Source organism: Pinus tabuliformis, chromosome 7, assembly GCF_031772625.1.
Source record: "Pinus tabuliformis cultivar Carrire ecotype Pingquan chromosome 7, CPIR1, whole genome shotgun sequence".
NCBI classification, from domain to species: domain Eukaryota; kingdom Viridiplantae; phylum Streptophyta; class Pinopsida; order Pinales; family Pinaceae; genus Pinus; species Pinus tabuliformis.
Genome location: NC_142293.1, coordinates 1,551,379,433 through 1,551,402,872, shown reverse-complemented (window position 1 = coordinate 1,551,402,872; position 23,440 = coordinate 1,551,379,433). Strand labels below are relative to the sequence as shown.

Sequence of the window (23,440 nt, the reverse complement as noted above, 5' to 3'; positions counted from 1 at the left end):
TTTCCTTTGTTTGCACAATACTCCCAAGTCCTCTTTGCTCCACATCCTCATGCTTCACATTAGGATCTTTGGGATACAAGATCATAGAATTTATCCTTGGTCTATAACCCAAGCAACTCCTCCTATTCATAGGCACCATCATGGTTTTTCCTTCAGCTGTGATCAAGAGAATGTCCCGGTCCTCCATTGGCATGGCTTGTGCTAGCTCCATGAAGTCCAGCCCCAACACCATAGAATGATCATCCATGTCTACAACTCTCAAGTCCAACTTCCCGAACCACGGTCCTACTTTCACCTGTGTGTCCTTCAATACACCATCAACTGTTTTAATGGTAGAGTTGATAGCTTTGAAAGCACTCCATTCCTTTTCCATCTTTGTCTTCTTCCCAAAGGACTTTGCTGCTTTCCTACTCAAGAAGCTATGAGTAGCTCCCGTATCAACCAAAGCTGCAAACTTCTTCCCTTTCACGGTTACCTGCACAAAACTTGGCTTCAAGGAATCACCTCCTTCTGTTGGCTTTGTCTTGTGTCTCACCTCAGCAACCTTCTTCAAGAATTCGGCCTCAGAAGTGTCAATAGGCTCATGTTCCTTCTTGACATTCCTCTTAAGGTACTTCACCTCCTTGCTTGGCTCTTCTAGGGAACTCGGTTCCGGTCTAGCTTGACCTGCTTCAAGCTTTCCTTCCACCTTGTTCTGCTCAAGTGCACCAACCAAGTGTCCATTGACCAAGTTCATGGAACTTAGCTCCCGAATGCTCTCTTGGTCTCGGTAGTGAGTTCCCAACCTGTCAATGTAGTCGAGCTCCTCTTGCTCAATTACAACAACCTTCTTACCAAGAAACTTCTTCTTTATCTCTTCCTCAACTTGCTTGATTTCGGCTTTCAACCGGGCTCTTTCATCAAAGAGCTCTTGAAGATCATCAAGTTCCTTGAGTTCCATATCTGCCATGTCATGAACAACCTTTGCTCACCAGCTCCGACCGAGCTCTGATACCAACTGTCACGCCCCCAAGCCTACGGTAGTCTTTCAACCGTGCCGGCGAGGTGCGGCACCACCGAACGCTTTCTTTTTAACAATACTAACGTTTATGGGCTACGCCTATTCCAACATAAACTTACTTAACTTGTGTTCTTATAACCGAATAAAATGTTATCCTTTATACTTCAACAAAGAACATTCTCATTCATTAACCATCAACAATAAACCGAGAACAATACAAGTATAAAGGGAGGGGCAACTCCCCGAACAGTCTGCCCAACAATAATATTATGTCAAGAATATCAGATTTTACAACAAGTGTGTCTTGGCCGAACCAAGTCTCACACTTAACCAATTTTTACAAAGATAGGCCACCTGCATTTTACAATAGTCTTGTGCACCTCTTGCACAAAGGATGGTGCTCACCCGAGCCACCTAAAATCCTCTGCCAAGTCCTACACCAAAACCCGTACTTTAGAATCCACCCGGAACATGGTTGCTTCACTCAACCCACACTTAAGTCGAAACTGCACCTTTAGTAGCACTATGCATGAGGTATGCGTAGTCTACTTTACCTCTGCGTTTTACCCCTATGCGTATCAAGATGAGCGAAGATTGCTTGGTTCGAATGAGGAGCACCCTCCTCATATATATATGCTCATCATGCGTGCTCTCTTTTAAAGCCGACTACTAACTTATGCCATGAAGCCCTTTCATATAATATTATAGTTTATTATCCATGGTTCTCCATATGTCTTATTATCATGTCGGTCTTCATATTTTATTGTTTTATAATTCCATGCGTATATATATAACCTCCATATTATAAATAATATGTGTGCCCACATAATACTTAGTCATATTATGATTTTACATTATTGTCGCATCCTTTCGTCGCAAATGACTCGTATGATCGTCGCATATTGTCGCAGCCTGTCGCACTTCTGCCCGCCCACGCCCTCGTGCACGATCGCCCACTCGGTGCCTGTCGCACAGCAGCTCGGAGGCCTTACAGTCCAGGTCTGAATCCATGGGAGCAATCCACGACGATGGGTTAATAAATGTCTGCCGGACGATGGATTCAGGACGAAAACTCAATGAAAATTGTGCAAAATTTGCCCAAATGTGTCAAAATAGAATTGGTTTGGAGGGCAAAAATAAGGCTCTCCCATTGGGTGGTGCAAACAATGTTTGCCCACCCAATCTCATAAAGAAAATGCCTTTAGGCGTAATTATAGATTTTGGAAATATTAGGAAATATCTTAATAGCAACTAGGTCAATTTTGTGAAGTATCAATATAATATTTTGATCTAGGAAACCTTTATTCTTACGTAATGGAAATAGTCATTTTTATTTTGATTACATTTGGTTTATTTAAAATGGTAATAGTTAGATTTGGTTTATTTAAAATAGTTAGTGAGAAAGTCACTTAAATTTTTTAATTGTAAATTTGGTTCAATGTTTATAAAGCAAAGTTAGATTTTTTTCAACGTCAGTTGGGTGTTAAAATTTGCGAAGTTATTGTTAGAGTTTTTTTCATATTATATTAGTTTGATTGCAGATTTGGTTTATTAGTCTTTATCTTTGGCATAGCAGGGACTATAGGGATTGATAGGCACTGACTTAGAATTAAATCGCTTTGTCTAACTAATACATTCCATGCTTTACCCAATGTTTCCAAACCAACTTTTATCCAAAGTTTCAATTTGTACCTCTTATTTCCTAGGAAGAGTGTATGATTTAGATAAAACTGAAGCTAACGAGTTTGAAAATTTAAAAATGCATTACTTCAAAAGTGTTGTGTATAAAAGTTTCAACACTATATATGTGTGTGTGTGTGTGTGTGTGTGTGTGTGTTTCAATGCTCACTATATGTAAGTTTCATTGCTGGCTCACATCTTATATAAACTATATGTTTCTGCATGTTTGAATTAAACATAATTGTTCCACCTAAACGGTGTTGAGTGACAAATGTCTTCTTCCCAGCCAAATTTAAAATATTTTGAAAATCCATCAAGAAATGCAGAGGGTTTCAAAACGTTATCGTGCATACATTACTCAATCCCTTCCAATTTCTTTTACAGTGAGTTGCTCGATTTCTAATCGAATGACAGCTGATTCGTGTTGCAAAGGGTACAATTCTACGAATCCATGTTTGACTCTTTGTTTTTCCTTTTGCAATTTAGTTTCCCCATGAATTTATATTGCTTTGAATGAGTAAATTAGATTTTATCCATAGGTTTTTCACCTCTGGTTGTTCAAATTCGAGGTTCTAGAATTCATGTGACATGCCACTTATAAAAGTTTTGCAGGGTTGGATTGGTTTAATATTTCCACTAAAACTATCGTATAAGCTTGGAGATGGCTATAATTCATAGGATGTTACAAAGTATTTTGAATTTTTTCATGTGTGCTTTCCCCTGGTTTCAAGTACCAAAACCTTAGGATATCCCTGCCAGGCTTTCAGAGAACGCAAGGATTTTAAGAAATAACACGACTCATTCTTAGTTGTGCCTCCAGTGCAGAATGTGTTGAGCCAGTGGATTACACTGACCGATTTTCAAAATATTTTGTGAAAGGAATTAATTTAGTCATTAGTCATACTTCATTATGTTCAGACCAAATATTCTTATCTAAACTCTTTTGTTTCAGCCTTGAATAAATTTTGGCATGTAGATTATAATATTTTACAGTACTTGTCAGCTCAAAATCAATCTGTCCAATGATGCAAGCATAAATTATTTAGAGTGGTTGTATGTGCCTTCGTAGTAAGCCCAATAATACAATCCATTTTTAACCTTGGAAGTCGACAAAGATCAATTTTTAGTCCAGCCCATTTGTGAACTCCTTGACAAAAAAATATTTGAAAGGAAGCTATGGAAATGTTCCATTGTATACGACCATGCCTATACTGCCCTTTGGGCTACGCTAGGACCCTAACCTAACACCGCCACATTTTGATATTTTCTTTTAGGGTCATCAGGTCGAGGCATTTAGAAGGGTAATAGAGACACCATCTTAAGAAGAGGTGCATTTATGTCTTTGGCTCCTGTATGTTACAAAGCTTACAGTGACCAAACTACTAGTAATCTTTCTCTATGCTATTGACCTAGCCATCTCTCTATGGACATAGCTAGCAAGGGGCAGTGAGGGTGCACCAGAAATAGATGCATAAAATTGAGGTTGAGATTGACCTACCTATCTCCCTATGGACCTAGCTAGCAAAGGGCGGTGGGGGTGCACTAGACCCAAATGCAAAATGCAGAAAATTGAGGTGGGGATAAATGGTTTTCCTTACAACATTTTGGGAAATTACTTTCTTCTTCCATATTATCTTATGAATAATAGGAAGTGGATCTAAGTCCATGATTGGCCTCCCACTCCAAGGCATACCTTTCCTTTCTGAGAGAAGAACTGGATGAAGTAAATGAAATGAGAAAGTCACCTCCTTATTATGGTGTGTTGTGAATCTGAATGAAATCGGGAGCATTGACAAAAGGAAATGCTAAAGACAAAGGGAAGGGATCTAGAGCTTAGGGCTATGTCGTGAGCTAACCTGAGCCAACAAATAACAAAAATGAAGAAAATGAGTTTTCATTACTTATGTTTCACTTTCACTTTCCCATAATGCAGGTAGGGAAGAAAATGAACACTTTATCCAATGGAACAATATAATCCTTGGTAGTTCGATATTCCCCAAAATGCACTCCAAGACAAAACCTTAAGTAGGGAAAACTTCACACTATGGAGGTAGGGAAGAATATGAACACTTTATCCAGTGGAACAATAAAATCCTTAGTAGTTCGATCTTCCCCAAAATTCACTCCAAGGTAACAACTTAAGTAGGGAAAACTTCACACTGGATTTGAAGGGAAGAACAAGTACGCCAATGCCGACGTGCTACCACACTTGTCTAGTGAGCCCCGCTCTATTTTTGAGCCATGTGAAGTGTTTTAACACAAGTTTGGACATTATACCTCTCAATTTTCTGAGAAGAGGGAAAGCGTAAGAAACAATTTGTTGGGAGTGCAAAAATTTATATTAGAAAATTATATATTATAAAGCAATGGAACACATAAAATATTGCAAAAACATAAATAAAGAAAATACATAAATCAAGAGAGACACAAATATATGTGGTTCACCTAATTTGGGCTATTTCCATAGAGAAACAACTAATCCTTCCTTTATATTATCTAGCAAAATGAAGAGATATAACCTACAACAAATCGCTGCAATTTCCTCTTCGCTCTCACTCAATATTCTCTCTCTTTCTCGCTCAGAATACACATATCCATAGTCACAATACTATTCCCTCATATATAGCGAGGGGTTGCCTTCTAGGGCAAAAAACCCTAAATTAAACATAACTTCTACCATCAGATCACCCGCCTAATGAACAAATCATATTGACTATGAAATTACAATATTTTACAAGGGCTCATAAAAATCTTCGTCGCCCCCCCTCCCTAGTGTCGATCAAATGGGAGGCGTTGATGCCCCATTACAAACTGGGGTCTAATGTGGCAATACCTTTGAATAAAGAAGATAATCAGGCTCCACACCCAACAATCTCCCACTTGGAGACTAATTATAGCAACTCCACCACTGCTTCATTTGTTGGATAATGACTCCACTTTGGACCTCACTATTTCTCATCTTCATCATCATACCTGAAGACCAATTGAAACCAAGCAGAATCTCAGTTTCTCCTTGGTTACAGCTTTTGTTAACATATCTGCAGGATTCTGGCTAGTGTGTATCTTTTCCAGCTTCAATTTTCCATCTTCTAACACTGAACTTATGGAATGGTACTTGAGTTGTATATGTTTAGTCTTGGAATGAAATGCAAAGTTATTTGCAAGAGGAATGACACTCTGGCTATCACTGTATAACCTGCCCAACTCCTTCTTCTTACCCAATTCATCTAGAAACCTTTGTAACCAAATCATTTATTTACTAGCCTCTGTAGCAACAACATGCTCTACTTCCGTTGTTGAGAGTGCAACAACACTTTGCAATTTTGAAACCCATCTTAAAGTTGTTCCACCTATAGTAAACACATACTCTGTGGTTCTCACCATGTTATCTCTATCACCTGCCATATCTACATCAACATATCCCTGTAGAGAAATGTTTGAACCACCAAAGCATAATGCTTGATATGTGGTACCTCTAAAATACCTGAGAATCCACTTCACTACCATCCAATGTTCATTTCTTAGAATGTTCATGTACCTGCTTACAACAACCACTACATGTGCAATATCAGGCCTTATATAGACCATTGCGTACATTAAGCTTCCAATTGTTGATGCAGATAGAACTTTAGACATATAATCCATCTCTTCCCAAGTCTTGGGACACATCTCCTTACTTAGTTTGAAATGGGTAGACAAAGGTGTAGTAACCGATTTTGCGTTCTTCATATTAAATATTTCCAACACCTTTTGTATGTACTCACTCTCAGACAATGTTAATTTGCAATTTTTCCTGTCTCTAGTTATTCTCATACCAAGGATTTATTTTGCAGCACCCAAATCCTTCATTGCAAATACATTTGCCAATTTTCTTTTGAGCACATTTATTTCTTGCATGTTAGACCATGCAACAAGCATCTCATCTACATATAATAACAATTTAATATTTTTCCTTTTGAGATAAACACAATGATCAGAGCGACATCTAGTATGACCTTGTGCAAACATAAACCTATCAAATTTTAGATACCACTACCTTGGAATCTGTTTTAAGACATACAAGGTCTTCTTCAACCTCCATACTAGTTTCTCCTTCCCTTTGACCTCATATCCTTGTGGTTGCTGCATATATATATTTTCTTCCAAATCCCCATGGAGAAAGGTTGTCTTTACATCTAACTGCTCAAGATGCAAATCTTCTGCTGCTACTAGACTTAAAATAGTTCTGGTTGAAGTCATTTTAACAATAGGAGAAAATATTTCATCAAAGTAAACCTTTATTCTGTGAAAATCCCTTCACCACAACTCTAGCTTTATACCTTTTTCTACCTCCATATTCTTCCTTCAACCTATAAAACCATTTATTCTGCAATGTTGTTTTACTTGCAGGTAACCTGACTAAGTCCCAAGTCTAGTTATGTACCAAAGATTCCATCTCTTCTTTCATGGCTAGCTCCCACTTCTTCCTGGTTTCTACTTGCACTGCTTCTTCATAACATTCTGATTCACCAAAATTAGTGAAAAATACATAATATAATGAAGGAGAGTATCGTTCAGGGGGTCTACTTATCCTAGTAGATCTTCTATCACCACTTTCAGGTTTTTGAGGTGCCTGTTTCTATTGTGGTTCTTGTTGTTGTTTTGGTTGTTGATGATTATGATTTGCAGGCACCTTTACTTTTTCTGTGATCTCATCAGGCATTGTGTATTCTCTGTTTTTTTTTCCTGTTTATTTTCCTACAACTGATCCTTATACAAAACATTTTCATTGAATATGACATCTTTGCTCTTAATGATTTTGTGATTTTCATAATCATATAAGCGATAACCAAAATCATTAACACCATATCCAACAAAGGTACATTCCTTTGATTTTTCCTCTAGCTTTGTTCTATTTTCTTTATTAATGTAGACAAAGGCTTCACAACCAAAAGTCTTTAAAAATGAGTAGTTTACCTTTTTACCTATCCATGCCTCATCTGGAATGTCTCCATCCAAGGAATTTTAAGGCCCTCTATTTAGATAAACAAAAATATCTACAAAATTTGCCCAAAATTGTAAAAGCAATCATGCATGCAATCTCATTCACCTTGCACGCTCAATGATTGTCTTGTTCATCCTTTCTGACACACCATTTTCTTATGGTTTTCCCGGAACTGTCTTCTCTTTGCGAATTCCATTCTCTGAACAATACTTATCAAACTCTTTGCAGCAATATTCACCTCCATTGTCTAATCTGAGACACTTCAACCTTTTTCCCTTCTCATTCTCAACCAAAGATTTCCATTTCTTGAAATTATCAAATACATCATATTTATTTCGAATGCAATAAATCTAGGTTTTTCTGGTTGCATCATCAATAAAATTAGCATAATAGCGAGAGCCACCAAGAGATGATACCTGAGCAAGTACCCATACATCTGTATGCACATTCTCTAATATTTCGCTCTTTTCTTCTTTCCAAAATGTGAGGAATCTGACTCTCTTCTGTTTTTCATAAACACAATTCTAATAGAATTCCAAATCAACATGCTTCAACTATGGCAACAAATTTCTTGAGCGAATAATTTGCATCCCCTTCTCACTCATGTGCCCGAGCCTATGATGCCATAATGTTGTATATGCTCCTGTAGAGGTTAAAGCATCAACATAATTAGAAATACCATTGCATAAATACGATGTACCAACCTTTTCTCCTTTTTCTATTATCAGGGCTCCTTTAGTGACCTTCCAGGTTTTATCTTGGGCTCTTTCCTCTTTTCATTTTTTTCCACTAGTCTTTGCAGTCAAAGCATTACCTGATGTCTCACCGGAGATTTTTCGTCACATTTCCCCGCTAAGGATTTCACCGACAACATCATCAAACTTTAAATTACTATATCCAGAGACATAGTTACTAATAGCCATAACTAAACCATTTCAACTTTCTTGCAATGGGCACGAAAATAACGAAGCCCTAACTTCAACATCAAAATTTACCACTACAGAACATAACTGACTGACAATCGTATTCAATTCATTTAAATGATCAGCAACAGATCCACCTTCTAACATCTTCATGTCAAATAAACGCTCGATAAGAAATACCTTATTTGAGGCCGGGGGTTTTTCATATAGTTTGGTCAATCCCGACATTAAACTTTCCATTATCATTTCCTTTGAAATATTAAAGGCTACTGACGTTGCTAGGCACAGCCGTATTGTTCCAAGTGCCTTTCTATCAAGAATATGCCATTTTGTGTCTAACATACTCTTCAGCTTCTTTATCTTTCCACTCAATGGTAGGTACAAATATATATAATACAAATAACCTTCCATCTACATCTTCCATAACAGGTAGTTTTAGCCATTAAATTTCTTGACCCTAAACCTACATCCTCTTCCATTGCTCCCACTCAAACCAGGAACCCTCCTCTTCTGCGAGTTTATCATCTAAATAGACCTTCGACTTTGATACCGTTTGTTAGAAAATTATATATTATAGAGCAATGGAACACATAAAATATTACATAAACATAAACATAGAAAACACATAAAACAAGAGAGACAAAGATATACGTGGTTTACCCAATTTGGGCTACGTCCACGGAGAAACATCCAATCCTTCCTTTATATTATCCATCAAAATGAAGAGATACAACCTACAACAAATCCACTATAATTTCCTCTTCTCTCTCACACAATAACCTCTCTCTTTCTCACCCAGAATACACATATCCATAGCTGCAATAAATTTCCCTCATATATAGCGAGGGGTTGCCTTCTAGGGCAAAAAATCCTAAATTAAACATAATGTCTACTATCATATCATTCGCCTAATGAAATGCTCAGATCATCTGCCTAATCATCGTCACCCACCCATGGAACCCCGTGGTAGCTATCAAATGGGCGAGGTTTCCACCCCATTATGAACTGAGGTCCAACGCGGTGATACCTTTGAATAAATAAGATAATCAGGCTCCACACCCAACAATTTCTGTAAGAGAAAATGAGCTCGCATAGAGATTCAAGATAGTTACAGTGATGAGGAACGTAGAACTAAACATATATGGAGGAGAAGGATCAAATGGTCCAGAGCAAAAGAGTGAGCAAAGAAAAAGAAAAATAACCAAAAAAACTCCTATGCAGTTCATGTCATTCATGCAAATGGGACCATATAACAACATATGTAGTACATCATTCGCAACCACAACCAAAAGTCTATTTAATCTCATATTTATATTACTTAATTTAATTAAATATTGATTATCATGCCATGTGATTAACATGCAGTACATGATTGCATGCATGGACTTTTTGGGAGTTTCTATAAGATGTTGTTAGTCAAAATTAAAAAACCCTGGTTTCTTTGTTGTGAGAATGAATATTTTAGGGAATGGTTTGTGTAGGAATTTGAAAGACGTTGGAACCAAAAGATCTAGTCAAAACATGCAGGGAGAGGATTGAGCAGTGGAGAGAAGCCCATGAAGTATCACTAATCAATAGAAAAACATAAATATTTAACCCAACATAAATCAACATAAATCAAATTTTATGTTGCTCATTTCATATTTTTATTTATTTAATTTCTATATAAGGAAATGCCATCTGAAAATCACATAAATACCACTTAATAGATGACACAACATTTTAGCTCTAGTTCTTATGAAAGTTCATCGTAGATTTATTTGATTGCGTATCTTCTTTTATATTGATTCTTAAACTATTAAAAACTTCAACCAAACTGAAGGAATCTAAACTATCCTTCCAAAATAAGATTACCCTCCCAAAATGTAGTATAATGTCTAATGTTTCCAACTCTTGGAATAAGATTATCCTCCCAAAAAAAGGAAGGAGAAGAGAAATAAGTGAGTTCACATATAAAATCATTTCAGATGGAAATGACTTTAAAATTCTTGCAAACCATAAGCGATTTCACTATTCTAGACATTGAAACTGTCCTTTTTAGAAACATAACAAATTAAAAAATTATGTCGAACACAGGACGTTAATGTTCGTAACAAAATTAAATTGGAAAGCATTAAATCAATTCACTACACTAGCCCTACTTTTGAACACTTGTAGCGCACCCAAGCTTAATCTACAGTAGGTTGGATTCACAAATTTGAACTAGTTTCACGAATTTACTATTTCAGTTTGGTTTGCTTGATATGCCATGGTATCAATACATTATTGCATTATTACTGCTTCCCTAATTTCTCCTTTGACGTTCCCGACAGGTTCTACCGCTACCTCTAGCCCTTGTTTGAAATAGTTACAAAGAAATTTTCTTAGATTTTTGGTTTGTTTTGGTGACCGTGTGAGTTGTAAATTTTATCTTGATTATTTGGTTCAATGTTTATGAAGCTAAGTCGCGGTTACCTTTTTCTACATGCTAAATTTTTTCCAATGTTAGTTGGGTTGCAAAGTCATCATTAGATTTTTGATTTGTTTTGATGACTGTGTGAGCTATAAGTTCAGTTAAATTCTATTTTGTTTTGTTTTGGTTGTTTGTTTTTTACAAATTTTGTTTAAAATTTATTCACATCTTATATATTCAAATAAGATAATTTATAAAAACTAAATTTTAAAAATAATATTTCACAAAAAAATCTAATTAAAAAAATCAAAATCCATATAAATATATAAAAATAGAATTTCATCCCAAAAGAAAAAAAAAAAATCAAAATCCATATAAATATATAAAAATAGAATTTCATCCCAAAAGAAAAAAAAAATCAAAACATAAAGTAGATAAACAAGAATCAAAACATAAAGTAGACAAATGAAATATAGTTCCAGTGATCTAGTACTGATTTACATGTATCTCAAAATAAAGTAATGATGAAGTCATTGAATAAACAAAGTAAACTGCGAACAACACAATTGTTGGTCTTTAAAATCATAGGCACAAAGAGGGTCTTTAAAAAAAACTGAATGAACAAGGGCATATTATTAGGAACAAAGCAATGTTAGTATTCAATGGCTATTCACAGGTAGAAGGTTTAGACTTTGAAGAAAAATTTTCACCACTATAAAGGCTAAAAGAAATCATAACGTTTCTTACTTTTACATGTCACAAAGACTTCAAAGTATATCATGTGGATGCCAAGTTTTCCTTTATTAACAAAGAGCTTGAAGAAGAAGTATATATATATAACAACATGAGGGATTCCAACTATCAAATAATACTAATGATGTTTGTATATTGAGGAAGGTACTTTACGGAGTCAAACAAGCACCACGAGAATAGTATTCTTGTTTGGCCAAGTATCTTAAAAAAAGGCTTCATGAAAATCACAACTGATAGAAATTAATACATAAAATTAGATGATGAATATATTTTGATTGTAGTTGTGTATGTTGATGACACAATGTTTGGAAGCAACGAAAAATCCTTAGTTCAATAGTTTGCTAATGAAATGAAGTTAGAGCTTGAAATGTCAATGATTAGAGAAATTTCTTTCTTCCTTGGTCTACAAGTCATACAAAATACAAAAGGCATGTTCATTTCTCAAGAGAAATATTTAAAATAAATGTTGAAGAAATTCAGAATGGAGGATTGTTCCCCTGTCATCACTCCTATGGTGGTGTTGACATGGCGAATTTTTTGCTTTACCAACAAGAGGAACTAACCTGATCACAGACCCCAATTAGATTTGTTTTCGTTTGGGATGGCTAGCTCCAACAGGTTTTAAAGGACCCTGTAAACTGTTAAAGGTGTTGAGAGATTGCTTCCTTGAGGAAGACTTCAATTAAATCAACAAAAGAAACAACTGACCTATATGTATCAAATCTTATCTACACTACTTCTCACCACTTAAGCTAGTCGTAACTATCCTAATCTATCATGTAAGAGCATAACAAAATAGGTTAAACATCATATATAGATTCCAAGTCAAAATGAATCAATTACTGGTTCAACAAGAACAAGGCTGTATTATATCCTAATTGCAATCCGATTACTTATACAGGAATATACATTCATTTTCTTACAAATAACACTTCCAACTGATGTTTAAGAAAGTCTGGAATCAACAACCTTTCATGAGTTAACAATGCTATTGAATCATATTCAAATAACCAGGAATAACCGTGAACTGCTTGTTATCAATATGCACAAAGCAAATCACATTTATCTTTATGCTAGCAACAACATACTGATTCTAAACATATGAGAGAAAAAGAAACTAAATATGAAACAACAGGCTCCTTCTTGAACCAAACAGACTTCTTTAGTCACAATAAATCAAAGTTGTTCTCTCCAAACAAAAAGCCTTTGTCTCCTATTTGGAGGAAATACTTATGCAGCTGGAGATGATTCTCGGTCTTCCCATAACCTTTCACCTTCCCCTGTTCTTTTGAATATACAGATCGGAATACACAGACGTAGAATAGTCATTGTCACTGTTGACACGTAGAAGGCATATCTGCCACTGGAGCGCTTCATTTCCCAGGGAAATGAATAGGTGTTGATTAGAAGAGGATGACTGTGTGTCATCTCTTCATGATGAAATCTGGGGCGATTTCACTTTCGGAATACACAGGCAACGCGTGGAACTCGACCGAAAACGCCTAAGGCTGCCTCTTTAAATGGCACATTCGCATATATGGATCGTCTAGATCGACTTTGCATCTTTTACTCCTCGCTTGTAGAGAAAATTCGTATTAGCTATGATTATGAGAAATATGCCAAACATGCTTCTAAACAAACCTTGCATTTAGCCACCATTTCTATTAATCTCACAATGCAAAGCAACCATGATTATTAAGCCATTGAACTTGTTATAACCTCTATTCACGTTTCCCACAATATTCATTATCTTTCAAGAGTCCATTTACAACACTTCCATAGGCAGACCATTCACTTTACCTGATTTTCTTTCAAAAGTCAGGACCACAACATTTTATTGAATACACAGGAAAAGACGGGAAAACCAGGCGTCGGGCCGTAAGGCCGGACTTGAAAGATTACGGACACGGGCGTATAATTATCGTTGGGTCCGCCATATCACTCCTTTACATATTGCATAACCCCCGGGCTCTACTGATTGCGATAAGCGACTGGGGAAAGCGGACCTGAAATATATATATATATATATATATATATATATATATATATATATATATATATATATATATATATATATATATATATATATATAGATGTTAATACTGCTGGCGGGTCTGCCGTATTGCATCCCAATGTTTCAATAGCGGCGGGTGAATGGGCCTTGGGTTCCATTGGAGCCTGATTGCGATATGTGATGGGGCTCCGGACCCAAAAAATATATATGCTGCACTTAATAGTCCCAACGAGTCCGCAACATATGACTTTCCTTTGCAAAACCCAGACCCCAACGTATTATCGAAAAACATGGAAAACACGGGAAAACCCCGTGGCCGAGCTGTAGGGCTGGACTTCAGATATTATACCCCTCCCTCTATAATCATCGTCAGGTCCGGTATATAATGGTGTGTCTTATATTAAGCCGCGGGACCCCGCCGATTGCGATATGCGATGGGGAATCGGACCTGATAACGTATATATTTTACTTAGTAGTCCTGTCGGGTCCGCTATATTGCATCGGCCTTATGTATAGGCTTTAACTTCCGGCAATTGCGATATGGTTCTGGACTCGATATATATGAAATATGGTTAATAATGCCGTCAGGTCTGGAAGACAATGCTGCACTTTATATAAAAGCCCCGGACCCTGCCGATTGTGATATACGATATGGTTCAAGACCCGATATATATAAAATAAGGTTAATAATGCCGTCGGGTCCAAAGTATAGCAGTGAACATCATGCCTTAGTGTTGATTGCGATAGGAAAAATGGGGCGATTTATGCATGTTTGTGAAGGATTTCCTTTGTAAAGAGCTATAATGGAGATAAAGGTACAATGGAAGGTTTTTGAGGGTTGAAAAGGTGCTAATGGAGGATATGAATGAAGGGCTAGAAAGGGTTATAAATGGATCATGCGACAGATAAGAGGGGGGCTTAGCCATTAGGAATTGAAGATTTGACTCGGCAACGAGTTAAAGTCTTTGTGATAAAACAGATCATTCGGAGAGCTGAAAGATTAACTTTTAGGGGACCCATTCAAAATTGCTACTAAGGCAGGTTTTAATAGGGTGGTAGTTGTGGCTACAACAAATGGCGAACCGCTGGGTGAACCAGTGACCTCTGTTTCCAAATAAAACTTGGATCAATAGAACATCAGGGTGTTAAGATAAACTTGAAATGAAAACTCTATATATCAATAGGCATGGGTTCCAATTCAACATTAATTGCTTCAGGTGGGATAAAGACAAATAGCTTCTACTTACTGATAGGGTTTTGACAAGCATTCTCCAATGGTAGTATTATGGGATTTATTGACCCTCCTTTACCCATTTTCTACCTTCAAGATTCCTTTTGGGGCCATCACTATTCTATCAATATCTGTTTAGGTGTGTACCTCAGCTTTTTATTTCTCATCAAACTTGATGTAGATATGTTTATCTGCACTTTATATAAGAATTTCAATGCTATATTTTCATATGATGGGATTTATTGACCCTCCTTTACCCGTTTTCTACCTTCAAGATTCCTTTTGGGGCCATCACTATTATATCAATATCTGTTTAGGTGTGTACCTCAGCTTTTTATTTCTCATCAAACTTGATGTAGATATGTTTATCTGCACTTTATATAAGAATTTCAATGCTATATTTTCATATGATTGAATGGGGCGCAGTCATGGATCATGCCATATTTTTAAACCGTTTAAGCAAGGTTAGGCTTACTGTATCAACCGGTACTCTGAGCCCAGCAACAGTCCCTACTCTAACCGGCTTCCCAAACAATCTGTCCTTCCAGATTGGCACAAGGACTTAACATTTCATTTTCTTTTAAATAAGCCCTTGCAGTTTCAGGCACAAGGACTTGAGCACAATTGGATTTGCCATAGAGTATATGACAGTGAGCTTAGCCCATGAAAATAGTTATACTTGTGGGTGACAGGTATTGGAGAATTTAGTGTGGTGGATGGGACCAATGGAGAATAACTGCAAACCTTACAGGCAAGTATAGGCTAGGTCTGAGTGGAATTTATTTAAAATGCAGCGTTCTTCCATGCCAATCCGGTTGTTGTTACACATTTTTTGCTTTATAAAGATGCCCCTATATGCTCCAGGTATCCAAGTTATCAACAGATCTCGCCTAGTTCCCAACAGATGCTAATGAGTAGCTTCGGTTTGAATTCCACCTCTGATTTTCCAGTTCTTATGGGCTCATTGAAAATTTGTTTGATTTTCAAGGTAATGATGGATTTAAGATCAACAGACTTATTAACAGGTTAATGAAGGAGGAAAAAAGCTGAAAGAGGCGAATGGGGGCAATTTGAAAAAGGTAAAAACAAGACTGGAGGACCTTAACATTAGTAATATAAATACTTTCATGAATGTTTTGATGATACGCTGAGCATGACCAACAACTCCTTCCTCCAACTGAGACATATCTGCTAGAAGAGATTGAGAAAGTTGTGTGCGTTTGTGTGTCTTTTGAGGTGCAATTTATAGCTATAGAATTCGAATATGTTGGCACAAAGTCCACTAAAATCTGGAAATCCACTGTCAATAATGAGCCACTGGAGATTTTGTCATTAATGACATTGCTACCCAACCTTGTCTGTGTGCCATCAGGGAAAATCACAAAACCCGATGGTAAAAGAGCCACGTAGTTGGGGTCACCACCATTGAGAACAACATTCATGGCCACTATATCAACGGGAGTGTAAATAACATAAGAGCTACATGCATCGGTGCAGCTCTCCTGGAGAATAAGCATGTTACCTTGGTTCCAATTCAAGTTCTACAGAGAAGAAAATATAAAATAAAATTAGACATTAGACATGAGATTTTGCCGCATCAAAATATATTGTCAACTTACGTTGAAACGCAAAAGGAATACATAATTTAGGGGATCTTCACCGTTGGCGATATAGAATGTTCCACTGTACACCACAGATTAAACCCTTCGACGGAAATTAATAAATAAACAAAACTAAAATACCCTACTATTAAGCCAAAATTTCCTATTAGCCTTTTTTTTAATGAGGTGAAGCATTCGTTTGAATGAAAGCTATTGCTGTTTTAATTTTAAACTATCTTTCAGAGTACTTTTAATATTTATTTTTGCCTTATTTAATATTTTCATATTCATCATTGAAATGAGATCACAATACCTTTAATATTTATTTTTGCCCTATTTAATATTTTCATATTCATCATCAATGAGATCAAAATTTTCACTCAAAACATTTATTATTATTATTTTTTCTTGCAAGATTATGTCATTTTGGTGACATTGAAAATTTACATGATTTAAATTGGATTTTTGAATGCTATTTAGTATCAAAATAAGATTTAATATTTTAAAAAAATATAAAAAAATTATACAATATCAATAACACAAATTTAAAATTTCATAATTTACAATTCAACTGAAATTTATCAATTACTTTTCACATAAAATATACTAAGCAACAAAATTTATCAATTACTTTTAACATAAAATGTACTAAACAAAAACCTTATTTATTATTTTAAATACATAAAAATAATAATAATAAATAAGTAAATTTAAGCCTAACTTTAAAACTTTATATTATTCTATATGTAATATACATCCAAAATAAAAACACATTTAGCATAGCATATACTTCATTTTTTGTATACAAATAGCATATACTTCAATTTTTTTTTGGTAAACGTTAAAGAAAGACAATTTTATTATCTCCTTCTTGGTGCACCGCCCACATAACCACCTCCTTGTCTCAAACGACCACCCACTAGTGGCTCTGCCTGCTTGACAACTCCGGGTAAATCAGCCATTCCCAAGGAAGCAAGCATGTCCATGGTTTCTTTATCCACCTCATTAACATCGACTTTGATGGCAGATTCGTCAGGAACGTAGTCCATGCGCCTCTCACACTCCTCTTCTTCAAGCTTGAGAGAGATGCCTCGCACTGGGCCTCTTTGAATGCGCTTCATGAGATGGGTGTTGAACCCTGCAATCTTATTCCTCAAGCGCTTCGAGGGGATTATGGCCACCTCCTCCACGATCTTCTTGTTGGTGTGGAAGTCGAGAGTCATGCGAGGTTTTCTTCACGGTTTTCGTTCTCACACGCCCCATTGGTGGTTGAAATGCGAGCTCTTGACAAAAATCTAGTGGAGACTCAAAGGTTTTGTACAGTAAGGGTTTATTACTTGGAAAGCAAATGACGGAATCCAATGGTGTAATCCGAGATCTGGGAATATCAAAATTTCACTTTACCTTTGAGACTTTGGGGTTTTTTTAGTTCCAAAACTCCAAGAATTCCTCGCTTCAAGGATCCTGTTAAAACTAAAAAAACAAATCAGTGAAAATGAAGGAGTGGCACTAGAACTGGTTATAGGTAAAAAGGAAACAAAGTGTTGATAGAATTCGACTAACTGCAATAACAAGCATGAGGAGCGTAATATGACAAAAGAACTGTGTCATATGGAGGCATGTACCTAGCAGCGCTCTGGTCGCCGGAGCAAGAGAGATTGAATAAATCCGGGATGGTCCAGGTCTGAATTCATGGGAGCAATCCACGACGATGGGTTAATAAATGTCGGCCAGGGCGATGGATTCAGGACGGAAACTCGTTAAAAATTGTGCAAAATTTGCCAAACGTGTCAAAATAGAATTGGTTCGAAGGGCAAAAATAAGGCTCTCCCATTGGGTGGTGCAAACAGTGTTTGTCCACCCAATCTCATAAAGAAAACGCCTTTAGGCGTAATTATAGATTTTGGGAAATATTAGGAAATATCTTAATAGTAGCTAGGTCAATTTTGTGAAGTATCAATATAATATTTTGATCCAGGAAACTGTTTTTCCTAATAATTAGTGAGAAAGTCACTTAAAATTTTTTAATTGTAAATTTGGTTCAATGTTTATAAAGCAAAGTTAGATTTTTTTCAACGTCAATTGGGTGTTAAAATTTGCGAAGTTATTGTTAGAGTTTTTTCATATTATATTAGTTTGATTGTAGATTTGGTTTATTAGTCTTTACCTTTGGCATAGCAGGGACTATAGGGATTGATAGGCACTGACTTAGAATTAAATCGCTTTGTCTAACTAATACATTCCATGTTTTACCCAATGTTTCCAAACCAACTTTTATCGAAAGTTTCAATTTGTACCTCTTATTGCCTAGGAAGAGTGTATGATTTAGATAAAACTGAAGCTAACGAGTTTGAAAATTTAAAAATGCATTACTTCAAAAGTGCTGTGTATAAAAGTTTCAACACTATATATATGTGTGTGTGTGTGTGTTTCAATGCTCACTATATGTAAGTTTCATTGTTGGCTCACATCTTATATAAACTATATGTTTCTGCATGTTTGAATTAAACATAATTGTTCCACCTAAACGGTGTTGAGTGACAAATGTCTTCTTCCCAGCCAAATTTAAAATATTTTGAAAATCCATCAAGAAATGCAGAGGGTTTCAAAAAGTTATCGTGATACATTACTCAATCCCTTCCAATTTCTTTGACAGTGAGTTGCTCGATTTCTAATCGAATGACAATTGATTCGTGTTGCAAAGGGTACAATTCTACGAATCCATGTTTGACTCTTTGTTTTTCCTTTTGCAATTTAGTTTCCCCATGAATTTATATTGGTTTGAATGAGTAAATTAGATTTTCTCCATAGGTTTTTCGCCTCTAGTTGTTCAAATTCGAGGTTCTAGAGTTCATGTGACGTGCCACTTATAAAAGTTTTGCAGGGTTGGATTGGTTTAATATTTCCACTAAAACTATCGTATAAGCTTGGAGATGGCTATAATTCATAGGATGTTACAAAGTCTTTTGAATTCATTCATGTGTGCTTTCCCCTGGTTTCAAGTACCAAAACTTTAGGATATCCCTGCCAGGCTTTCAGAGAACGCAAGGGTTCTAAGAAATAACACAACTCATTCTTAGTTGTGCCTCCTATGCAGAACATGCTAAGTCAGTGGATTACACTGGCCGATTTTCGAAATATTTTGTAAAAGGAATTAATTCAGTCATTAGTCATACTTCATTATGTTCAGAGAAAATATTCTGATCTAAACTCTTTTGTTTCAGTCATGAATATTTTTTGGCATGTAGATTATAATATTTTACAGTACTTGTTAGCTCGAAATCAATCTGTCCAATGATGCAAGCATAAAATATTTAGAGTGGTTGTATGTGCCTTCGTAGTAAGCCCAATAATACAATCCATTTTTAACCTTGGAAGTCGACAAAGATCAATTTTTAGTCCAGCCCATTTGTCAACTCCTTGACAGAAAAATATTTGAAAGGAAGCTATGGAAATGTTCCATTGTATACGACCATGTCTATACTTCCCTCTGGGCTACGATGGGACCTTAACCTAACACTACCACATTTTGATATTTTCTTTTAGGGTCGTCAGGTCGAGGCATTTAGAAGGGTAATAAAAACACCATCTTAAGAAGAGGTGCATTTATGTCTTTGGATCCTGTATGTTACAAAGCTTATAGTGACCAAACTACTAGTAAGCTTTCTCTATGCTATTAACCTAGCCATCTCTCTATGGACCTAGCTAGCAAGGGGCGATGAGGGTGCACCAGAAATAGATGCATAAAATTGAGGTTGAGATTGACCTACCTATCTCCCTATGGACCTAGCTAGAAAGGGGCAGTGAGGGTGCACTAGACCCAAATGCAAAATGCAGAAAATTGAGGTGGGGATAAATGGTTTTCCTTACAACATTTTGGGAAATTACTTTCTTCTTCCATATTATCTTATGAATAATAGGAAGTGGATCTAAGTCCATGATTGGCCTCCCACTCCAAGGCGTACCTTTCCTTTCTCAGAGAAGAACTAAATGAACTAAATGAAATGAGAAAGTCACCTCCTTATTGTGGTGTGTTGTGAATCTGAATGAAATCGGGATCATTGACAAAAGGAAATGCTAAAGATAAAGGGAAGGGATCTAGAGCTTAGGGCTATGTCATGAGCTAACCTGATCGAACAAATAACGAAAATGAAGAAAACAAGTTTTCATTACCTATGGTTCACTTTCACTTTCCCCCAATGCAGGTAGGGAAGAATGTGAACACTTTATTCAATGGAACAATATAATCCTTGGTAGTTCGATATTCTGCAAAATGCACTCCAAGACAAAACCTTAAGTAGGGAAAACTTCACACTATGTGGTGGCCTGGGTGCAAGAAATATGGACAAACTCTCAAATCTGGCTACAATTTCTTCAATATCTGGCCATATTCATTCTTCTGCACTTATTGGCGTATCAGTCATTTACAGTTAAACCGACAGCCTCATGGTTTTCCTCCAAAACAACAATTATTGTTATAACCGCAATTTACTATACAGAGCCCTTATACTCTATCTGGACTGTAATTCCAAAGGAATTACATTAAAACACTATCAGCTCTTTAAAAATGAGGAAATTGCGTTTTCCACGCAAAATACACAATCGCGGGATTTTGTTCCAAAGGAACAAAATACACTATCGACGCTTTAAAAAGGCCCTTCTAACTCTCTTTCTCTGATGCGATAATACGTGGCTATCGGCAATCACTATCAGTGATTCTAAAAGACCACACGATAGACTCCTCCCACTTTAATTGTGTGATGTGGCAGTCCTTGCAGACCCGAAAATTTATCCAACCCACTATATAATATTTCGGGTCCAAGCTTATCATGGTTTTGGACCTCGGCAGTTCCACAACCCTTTCCACTCCACTTGTGATTAGGCGATGTGATAAAGGTTCAGACCCGATACAGGTATGAACCAGAATCGATAAAATTTCAAGTCCAAAGCTACGTCCAGACTAAGGTTTTTCGTGAATTCTCTGTGTAAAATAGAGTTTTCCCGCGGAACTCTATGCAACAATTTAAGAGCCTACGCTCACCAATATGAAGGAAAAGCAATCTTAAAGGCTCCAGACTAAACATTCACGGGAAAATAAGACCAATTTATCCATATTCAAACTCAGAAGAAGCACTTGAACTAGTAAACGCGTATAATTATCAATTAACAGAGAACTATCAATGTAGATACATAGAGAGAGGTTTCTTCAAAGGATAATACTTTCGGGCACCACTCTAACTATGAGCCTCTCGTCATTTTATTTATAATCAATAGATAAAGCCTTTCTCAGCCATTATCCTTTATAAAAGCATGCTTTTACATAGAGTGATTTAAAGCGTAAAGCTTTGTTACAGCTATCCATAAGTGATGATTTTAGCATGATTTATTCTTAATTCTATTCTTATCCTAAACTAGGAAAGCATGGAAATTGCTGGCTAAAGGACCCCACTCCCTTGCTTGTAGATTTTTTTTGGATTTTTGGAATATGTTTGAAGACTTTTTCCCTCTAAGTCACATGCTCCTGCATCAAACTCCTGAGGACAAAATTCTTCATGGGCTCCTATCCATGAGTTCATCTACAGAACTGCCCAGTTTCTGTAGCATGTCTTCTGTAACCCAAGTAGCTTTAGCAGTCAGCTGATCCTTCCACTTTACCAAATACTGGAAGTACTCTTGTCCCCTTGTTTTCTTAAACACCTTCTTGTCCATAATTCTTTCTGGCTGCAAATTCTTTGCTGTGGGTAACTGTTTTACCCAGTCAATCTCTTGGGTCTCTTGATCTTGTGTTGTATCATCTTCATTTTCACCTTCATACTTGTATAGGTATGCAACATTAAAAATTGGTGATATTCCAACATTAGGGGGTAACTCAATCTCATAGGCATTTGCAGAAAACTTCCTCAACACTCTGTACGGTCCAATTTTTTTGCACTTCAGTTTGTTATACTCCCTCTTTAGAAACCTCTCCTTTCTAAGATGTGCTAAAACCAAATCCCCAACTTCAAAGTTCACTTCTCTTCTCCTCATATCTGCTCTAGTTTTATACTTGATGTTGCTATCCTGCAGCTGTTGTTTCACTTGTTCATGTATTGATTGCATTTCTGAAGCAAAATTTTCACCCTCCGCACTTCTCATCTCTTCTTTTCCCAAGTTTCTTAACTCAGCTACTCCTCTTGGATGCATTCCATAAACAATATGGAATGGACTCTGTCCTGTATTCCTGTTAGGTGAGTCATTATATGCACATTCAACTTGTGCCAATACTTGATCCCATTGCTTTGGATGTTCTGTGGTAAGGCTCCTTAAAAGATTTCCTAAACTCCTATTCACCACTTTAGTTTGTCCATCAGTTTGTGGATGATAGGCAGAACTGCAACTTAATTTAGTTCCTAGCTTCTTCCATAATGTCCTCCAGAAATGTCCAACAAATTTGGAATCCCTGTTTGACACAATACTTTTGGGAAACTGTTATTGGGAAATCTAGTGTCCACTCGGAGCTGCTAGTCCCATTAAGACTGGTAGCTATCTTAGAAACAAACAAACTAAAACCACTTTCGTTTTCCTTTATGAGAAGTAGATAAGAGTGGAATGAAGGACACCAACCTCAGTCTTGCGCTTGGTTCCTTACCTGGTTCCTCTCCCTTGTGAAAGATCCTTGCTGCTTCTACTTCGTCTACCCAGCTTCAAAGAGCACCTGTGGAATCAAAGCAGCATAATACTATCGAAGAACAGAGATCTACAATAATAAACAATATAGGACTAGATGTATATTGACCACACAAATGCATATATCTTCAAACATACAAGAATGTGGAGGAAAATTTGAATAGCTTTATTAATAATCAAGAATAACAAAGAGGAT

At 36.5% G+C, this 23,440-nt stretch overlaps 1 pseudogene; it reads right to left on the bottom strand.

Annotated features, from left to right (window-relative positions):
* Window positions 1-17,438: 17,438 nt before the first annotated feature.
* LOC149253832 (small ribosomal subunit protein eS17-like) lies at window positions 17,439-17,841 on the bottom strand (annotated as a pseudogene).
* Window positions 17,842-23,440: the final 5,599 nt, after the last annotated feature.